Source organism: Orycteropus afer, unplaced genomic scaffold (genome assembly GCF_000298275.1).
Source record: "Orycteropus afer afer isolate SDZICR_OR568_19922 unplaced genomic scaffold, OryAfe1.0 scaffold00099, whole genome shotgun sequence".
Classification (NCBI taxonomy): domain Eukaryota; kingdom Metazoa; phylum Chordata; class Mammalia; order Tubulidentata; family Orycteropodidae; genus Orycteropus; species Orycteropus afer.
The window spans coordinates 4,408,768-4,417,291 of record NW_006921686.1 but is presented as its reverse complement, the minus strand read 5'-3'; the positions used below and the strand labels follow the sequence as shown (position 1 = coordinate 4,417,291).

At 44.6% G+C, this 8,524-nt stretch overlaps 1 non-coding gene across 1 annotated transcript; it reads right to left on the bottom strand.

The window, feature by feature from the left end:
* Positions 1-6,234: 6,234 nt before the first annotated feature.
* On the bottom strand, positions 6,235-6,321 carry TRNASTOP-UCA. Its single transcript has one exon. It is a non-coding gene; the product is annotated as a tRNA-Sec (tRNA).
* Between the last annotated feature and the right edge of the window lie 2,203 nt (positions 6,322-8,524).

Here is an 8,524-nt window from a genome sequence, read left to right as displayed (position 1 = left end):
AAGATATTGAGCTTCTCCATCACCTCTTGCCACAGATGTAGTCAATCTGATTCCTGTGTACTCCATCTGGTGAAGTCCATGTGTATAGCCACCATTTGTGTTGTTGGGAAAAGGTGTTTGCAATGTATAAGTCATTGGTCTTGCAAAATTCTATCATGCAATCTCCAGCATTATTTCTATCACCAACGCCATATTTTCCAACTACCAGTGATTCTTCTTTGTTTCCAGCTTTTGCATTCCAGTCACCAGTGATAATTAACACATCTTCATTGTATGTTCAGTCAATTTCAGACTGCAGAAGTTGGTAAAAATCTTCAATTTCCTCATCTTTGGCTTTGGTGGTTGGTGCATAAATTTGAATAACAGTAATATTAACTGGCCTTCCATGTAGATGTATGAATAGTATCCTATCACTGGCAGCATTGTACTTCAGGACAGATCTTGAAACATCCTTTGTGATGATGAATGCCATGCCATTCCTCTTCAATGTGTCATTCCTAGCATGGTAGATCATATGGTTGTCTGATTCAAAATGATCAAAACAGGTCCATTTTATCTCACTAAAGCCTAGGATATTAATCATTATGCATTCATTTTCATTCTTGACAACTCACAACTTTCCTAGATTCATACTTCGTACATTCCATGTTCCAATTGTTACAGTCTAGGAGGCTAGAAGTCCAAGGTCAAAGTGCCAGGCTCTAGGGGCTGGATGAAAGCCCCTCCACCTTGGGTTTCAGCTCTGCCTCCCGCTCCCGGCCCACTGAAGCTGGAGGCTTCTCTTAACTCAGGCAGCTGCTGGCTGCTGAGGCTGACAAACCCGAGGTCGGTAAGTAAAAGAGCACAATCCCAATATTACCAGACAACATGACAGGCCACAAATTCAAGTCCAGAAAAAGTCCCAAGATCAGCAGAGTATGTCAGGCTGCTAAATGAAGACTTGGCTACATGCAGGACCCAAGCATGCCAGAAAGCTGCAGACCGTTCCCAGAGCTTCTCCTTATGCACTGGAAGCAGGTCACATCCCTAAAGCAGCTACTGAGCTTCCTGCAGCAGATTCCACCATGGAGTTGATCCCACCATGGGGAACAATCATACTGTGCCCAGCCACTCAAAACCAGGCCCAGCCAAGTTGACACACAACCTTAGCTACCACAGTGACCCTACATACAACAGAACTGAGCACTGCTGGGCTCTGCGTCACTCTCACAGTCCTTCCTGTGTTTGAGTCCACTGTGGCGGCCACTGTGTCAATCCATGTCATTGACAGTCTATCACTTTCTTGATGAACCTCCACTTTACCAGCACCATGTGCTTCTCCAGGGACTGGCCCCTCCTGAGAGCAAAGTGTGAGAGGCATAGTCTAGTCATTGTAGCTTCTAAGGAATGTTCTGACTGTACTTCTCCCAAGATAGATTTGTTCTTTGTGATAATTTAATTATCACAAGAAAGAAAACACATTCCCCAATGAGATTATAACCACAAGTATTGTTAGGTGCTGCTGAGCCATCTCCAACTCCAATGAGCCCGTGTCCAGCAGAACGAAACCCTGCCTGCTCCTGCATCAGACTCACAATCCCTGCTATACCCAAGCCCATCGTTGCAGCCACTGTGTCAATCCATCTCCTTGAGGGCCTTCCCCTTTTTCACTGACCCTCCACTTTACCAAGCATGACATCCTTCTCCAGGGAATGGTCCCTTCTGACAACATGACCAAAGTAGGTGAGACAAACTCTGGCCATTCTCACTTCCAAGGAGCATTCTGGCTGCACTTCTTCCAGGACAGATTTGTTCGTTCTTTTAGCAGTCCATGGCACCTTCCGTATTCTCCACCAACACTATAACTCAAAGGCATCAACTCTTCTTCAGTCTTCCTTATTCATTGTTCAGCTCTCGCATGCATATGAGTCAATTGAAAATACCATGGCTTGGATTGGGTGAGCCTTAGTCTTCAAGGAAGTATCTTTGGTCTTCAGCACTTTAAAGAGGTCTTTTGCAGCAGATTTTCCCAGTGCAATACGTTGTCTGATGTTTTGACTGTTGCTTCCACTGGTGTTGATTGTGGAACCAAGTAATATGAAGTCTTTGACAACTTCAACATTTTCTCCATTTATCGTGATGCAGCTTATTGGTCCAGTTGTGAAGATTTTTGTTTTCTTTATATTGAGATGTAATCCATACTGAAGACTGTAGTCAATCTTCGTCAGTAAGTGCTTCAAGTCATCCTCACTTTCATCAAGCAAAGTTGTGTCGTCAGTGTATTGCAGGTTGTTAATGAGTCTTCCTCCAATCCTGATGCCACGTTCTTCTTCATATAGTCCAGCTTCTCGGATTATTTGCTCAGCATACAGATTGAATAAGTATGGTGAAAGGACCCAACTCTGATGCACTCCCTTTCCGATTTTAAACCATGCAGTATCTATCCCCTTGTTCTGTTTGAACGCTAGCATCCTGGTCTATGTACAGGTTCCTCATGAGTACTATTAAGTTTTCTGGAATTCCCACTCTTCTCAATGTTACCCATAATTTGTTATGATCCACACAATCAAATGCCTTTGCATAGTCAATAAAACACAAGTAAACATCTTTCTGGTATTCTTTGATTTCACCCAAGATCTATTTGACATCTACTATGATATCCCTTAATCCACGTCCTCTTCTGAATACAGCTTGCGTTTCTGCAAGTTCTCTGTCAATATACTGTTGTATACTGTTTCTGAATTACCTTCAGTAAGATTTTAGATTTTAGATGCGTGTGAAATCAATTATATTGTTCAATAATTTCCACATTCTGTGGGGTCACCTTTCTTTGGAATGGGTACAAAAACGGATCTCTTCCAGTCAGTTGGCCAGTAGCTGTCTTCCAAATCTCTTGGCATAACCAAGAGAGTGCCTCCAGCGTGGCATCTATTGGTTGAAGTATCTCAGTGAGTATCTCAATTGATGGTATCGTCAATTCCTAGAGCCTCATTCTTCCCCATTCCTTCAGGGCAGCTTCAACTTCTTCCTTCAGCACCATTGGTTCTTGATCATATGCCACCCCATGAAATGGATGAACATTGACCAGTTCTTCTTTTGATGTTTCCTGCATCATTCAACATATTGCCCATGGAATCTTTCAATACTGCAACTCAAGGCTTAAATTTTTCCCTCATTCTTTCAGCTTGAGAAATGCTGAGCATGTTCTTCCCTATTGGTTTTCTAACTCTAGGTCTTTACACATTTAATTATAGTAATTGACTTTGTCTTCTCGAGCTGCTCTTTGAAATCTTCTTTTTGACTCTTTTGTCCTGTCATTTCTTCCATTTGCTTTATCTACTCTTCAAGGGCAAGTTTCAGAGTCTCTTCTGACATCCATTTTGGTCTTTTCTCCCTTTCCTGTCTTTTTCATGACCTCTTGCTTTCTTCATGGACGATGCTCTTGAAGTCATCCCACAATTCTTCTGGTTTTTGGTCATTGATGTTCAATGTATCAAATCTATTCTGGTCTCTAAATTTAGGAGGATATAATCAAGGTCATATTTGGCTTTCGTGGACTTGTTTGAATTGTCTTCAGCTTCAACTTGAACTTGTATTTGAACAGTTAGTGGTCTGTTCCACAGTCAGCTCCTGGCCTTGTTTTGGCTGAAGATAATTGAACTTCTCCTTTGCCTTTTTCCACACATGTAGTCAGTCTGATTCCTGTGCACTCTGTCTGGCGAAGTCCACGTGCATAGCCACTGTTTGTGTTGTTGAGAAAAGGTATCTGCAGTGAATAAATCGTTGGTCTTGCAAAATTCTACCATGCAATCTCCACAGTCATTTCTTTCACCAAGACCATATTTTCCAACTACTGGTGTTTCTTCTTTGTTTCCAACTTTTGCATTCCAACCTAAAGGTTGGCAGTTCGAACCCACCAGCAATAATCAATACATCTTGGTTGCATGTTTGGTCAATTTCAGACTGCAGAAGTTGGTAAAAATCTTTGGCTTCAGTGGTTGGTGCATAAATTTGAATAATAGTAGTATTAATGCGTCTTCCTTGCCGGCATATGGATATTATCCTATCACTGACAGCATTGTGCTTTAGGATAGAACTTGGTACATTCTTTGTGATGATGAATGTGGCACCACTCCCCTTTGATTTGTCAAACCAGAAGTGCAGGGGTTAGAATACAATGAACATTTTTGAGGAACACAATTAAATCCATAACACAGACAGAGGTTCAGGAGGCAGGACGGAGAGGACTCAGTGAGGTAGCTAGCTCATGAAGGTACTACAGGGCAGTATTAAAGAAAAAGGCCTGGGACTGGAAGCCTACTAAAGCTGGGTGACTTTGGACCAGTCACTGCACGTCTCTGAGCCTCTGTTTCCTCATTTGTAGAATGGGGCTGCGGTGAGGAGCCTGTGAGCTTGTGCCAGGGCTGAGTGAAGCGAGTGGACATTACTATCCCATCACCATTACTGGGACCACCCTGATACCCAGCCTGGAATATTCTACCCCTTTCTCCTGGCTAAAAGGAATCCTGGTAGCTCAGAGGTTAAGCACTTGACCGTTAACCTAAAGGTTGGCAGTTCAAACCCACCAGTGGCCCCACAGAGAAAGATGTTGCAGTGTGCTTCCCCAAAGATTTACAGCCTTGAGAAAAAGACCAGGTTTGCTGGTCTGATAGAGCCTGGTGAGACCCCTGAGACTATGATCCCTGGTTCCCCTTCAGGTCTGGAACTGAACTCAGTCCCGTGGCTTCCAGCCAAACAATAGACAGACATCTGGGGTGAACATTTATATCAGGTGGATAGACTCCTTGGAGTGATCGATTGTGGGAGAACAGAAGGGTAGTGTTTGCACAGGGGGACAGCTGAGGGGGTGGAGTGCATGGAAGGGAAGGACCCAGGAAGAAGTAACCACAGGGAGGAGGTGGGAAGAGAGCTGTCACACTGTACAGAACTGCAGTCAGTTTCATGAAACAAAATGAGTATGAAGTGTTGTAAGGAAAATGAATTTGCTCTTTAAACTGTTACCCAAATCACAATAAAAATCACACAACAACAACAACAAAAAGATTTACAGCTTTGGAAACCCTATGAGGCAGCTCGGGAGCTCTGGTGACTGCTAACCAGAAGGCTGACAGTTCAAACCCACCAGCCACTCCTCGGAAGGCAGGTTGGGCAATCTACTTCCGTAGTGATACCGCCTCGGACACCCAAGGAGGGGTTCACTGTGAATCAAATCCCACTAGAGGACACCTAACAACAACAACATGGGAATCAAGTCGATTTCTACTCACAGCGCCCCTAGAGGACAGACTGGAACTGCCCCATAGGGTTTCCAAGGCTGTCAATCTTCGGGGAAGCTGACCGCCTCAGCTTTCTCCCACCGAGCGGCAGCCCAGCCGGATGACTTTACCACTGTGTCACCAGAACGCCTTGGCGAATATAGTAGCCTCCCCCTTCTCCGTGGGGTCTACGAAGCCTGAAACCAGCATCCAACCCCATACATAGTTTTTTCCCTAGACCTGATAAAGTTTAATATATAAATTAGAAGTTAACAACAATAACTAATAATAAAATAGAACAATCCTTAAGCAAAATAAAGGTTACTTGATCACGATCCCTGCGATGCTGCGACAATCGAGACGGTTAAGTGACTCAAGGGCTGTCGTGTGTACAGCGTGGATGCGCCGGACCCAGGGGTGACTCACGCCCGGACGAGCCCCAGCCGGGACGGCTCATGTGTCATCGCCACTCAAACTGGCGGCAATTTAAAATGTATTGTTTATCTCTGGAATTTTCCATTTCATATTTTCAGACAGCAGTTGACCGCAGGTAAGTGAAACCACGGAAAGCGAAACTGCGGATAACGGGGGAAAGTCTGCCCCCTGTCCTAGTTTGAATGAATGAAGGAAGGAACGAATGAGTGCATACTCGCACGCGTGGTTAATACACGAGTGAGGAAATGACTGTGTGAATGAGTGAGCGGTTGAAAGGGAGAATTTGGGATAAGTCCCAGACTTTAAACATCCTGGGAATGAGTGTCTACGAGTTTTTCACCTCTGGGAGTCGTCTTTGGTAATTCGCGAAAAAGAAGACCACCACAGGTAAGGAGACCCACGAGGCGGTAGGGGAAATTGCGAGATAGAAAACCACTTTTTCAAATGCCAGGCATAGAGCTACCTCTCCTGGTATCCGACCCAAGGTGTGACCATTCCATATCTACTTAACGGAAGGAAAAAAGAAAAAGCGAAAAGCTAACTCCGCCCGAAAGGTGGAATTGAACCACTCTGTCGCTAAACAGCTACAGGTTTGAAGCCTGCACCCCAGACCACTGAGGATCATCCGGGCAAATGATTGCGGCTTCTTCTCGGTTATATAAAGCTCAAGAAATCTTGACTTTTTAGAGTTATGGTTAATAAAAATTTTGTTAGAGGGATTGTTTATTTTAGCACCTATAAATTCGTCCTACATACATACCAAGAAATATATAATTTTTAAAGTATTGCCTCTGCCTCAGTAGGCATGAATCTTTCTCTCTTTTAACCATCCTTATTTGCATAGCGCCGAGCATTCTGGGAAGCGGCACGACGGGTCCCTGCCCACAGGTCTCTAGCTGTTAAAGGGCCAGAAACTCCCTTTTTTTTTAAAGTGACAAGTTAGTTTTTTATGAGGAGAGACTCATAATTCGGCACTCATAAGCCCCTTCCTTGAAAAATCCTAATTCCTCTCCTGCAGAGGAGTGAGCGAATTCTTGTTAGATCTGATTTAGCCCGGCTTATGGGAGGTCCCCTTATCCGGATGGGGCTGATGGGGCTGGTGCGACACCTGCTGGTCTTTAATGGAACTGCAGGGACCTATGTGTTCACTCAACTGTTTTGTTGCGTGTCTACTGGGTTCCAAGCACTGTCCTAGGAACTGGGGATGCACAGTGGCTAAAATGACAGAAATCCCTGTCTTCGTTGAGCTAACACACTAGCGTTCACCAATTCCTCCACCAGCATTTAATAGCCTGGAAAACTGAGGTTTAGAAATAGATAGTATCATACCCCAGTTCACACAGCCTGTCACTTTGGAGAATTGAACCTGTGCCATCACGAATACCATCAGCAATATTATTCACTTGCTCTTGGCTACATACCCAAACATTGGCGGTTCAAATCTACCTGCAGATGAAAGGCCTGGTGATCTCTACTTCTGAAAGATTGTTGTGGGCCGTCAACTCCATTCCGACTCACAGCGCCCCTAGAGGACAGAGTAGAACTGCCCCACAGGGTTTCCAAGGCTGTGATCTTGACGGAAGCAAAGCCCAAACCACACCCATACCACTGTAGAGTTGATTCTAACCCACAGCTCCCCTAGAGGACAAGGTGGAACTGCACCATAGGGTTTCCAAGGCTGACGATCTTCACAGAGGCAAAGCCCAAACCAAACCCACTGCGGTGGAGTCGATTCTGACTCACAGCACCCCTAGAGGACAGAGTAGAACTGCACCACAGGGTTTCCAAGGCTGTGCTGTGGAAGCAGATTGCCACATCTTTCTCCTGCAAACAACAATGGGTTGTTCTAGACTGTTGTTAGGTGGGTTAGGACTTAAAACACAATACAACACTGTTGAGTTGGATCTGACTCTTAAGTGAGCCCAGCCTTCCTTCCAGGGAGCAGCTGGTAGGTGTGACCCATCAGCCTTCTGGTTAACAATGAGATGCTTTAGGCACTGCACCACCAGAGCTCCCTTAGGACTTGTAGGGCTGCATACAATACAAGCAAACACTGGTCCTGGGTCATCCTCACAGCCATGACTATGTTGGAGCCCATTGTTGCAGCCACTCTTGTCATTCCCATCTCACTGAGGATTTTTCTATACTCCTCCAGGGCCTGGTCCCTCCTGATTACATGGTATGTGAGACAAAGCCTCATCATCCTCACTTCTAAGGAGAATTTTGGCTGTTCTTCCAGACAGATTTGTTGATTCTTCTGGCAGTCCATGGTACATTCAATATACTTGGCCAACATCATAATTCAAAGGCTTCAATTCTTTGGTCTTCCTTATTTGTTGCCCAACTTTTGCATGCTAATATACAAGGCAATTGAAAATAATGGCTTGGGTCAGGCTCACCTTGGTCCTCAAGGTAATATCTTTGCTTTCTAACACTTCAAAGAGGCCTTTTGCAGCAGATTTGCCCAATGCAATACATCGTTTAATTTCTTGACTGCCACTTCCATGGGCATTGATTGTGGATTCAAGTAAAATGAAATCCCTGACGTCAATCTTTTCCTTGTTTGTCATGAGGTTGCTTATTGGTCCAGTTGCTAGGAGTTTTGTTTTCTTTATGTAGAGGTGTGTAACCCATCCTGAAGGCTGTAGTCTTTGACCTTTAACAATCCTTCAATGATCTAGGCTAAAAAACCCATTGCCCTCGAGTTGGGTCAGACTCATAACGAGTCCTCCTTGGGTTTCCAAGGCAGTATCACTACAGAAGTAGATTGCCCAACCTTCCTTCTGAGGAGTGGCTGGTGGATTTGAACCGCCAGCCTTCTGGTTAGCAGTCAA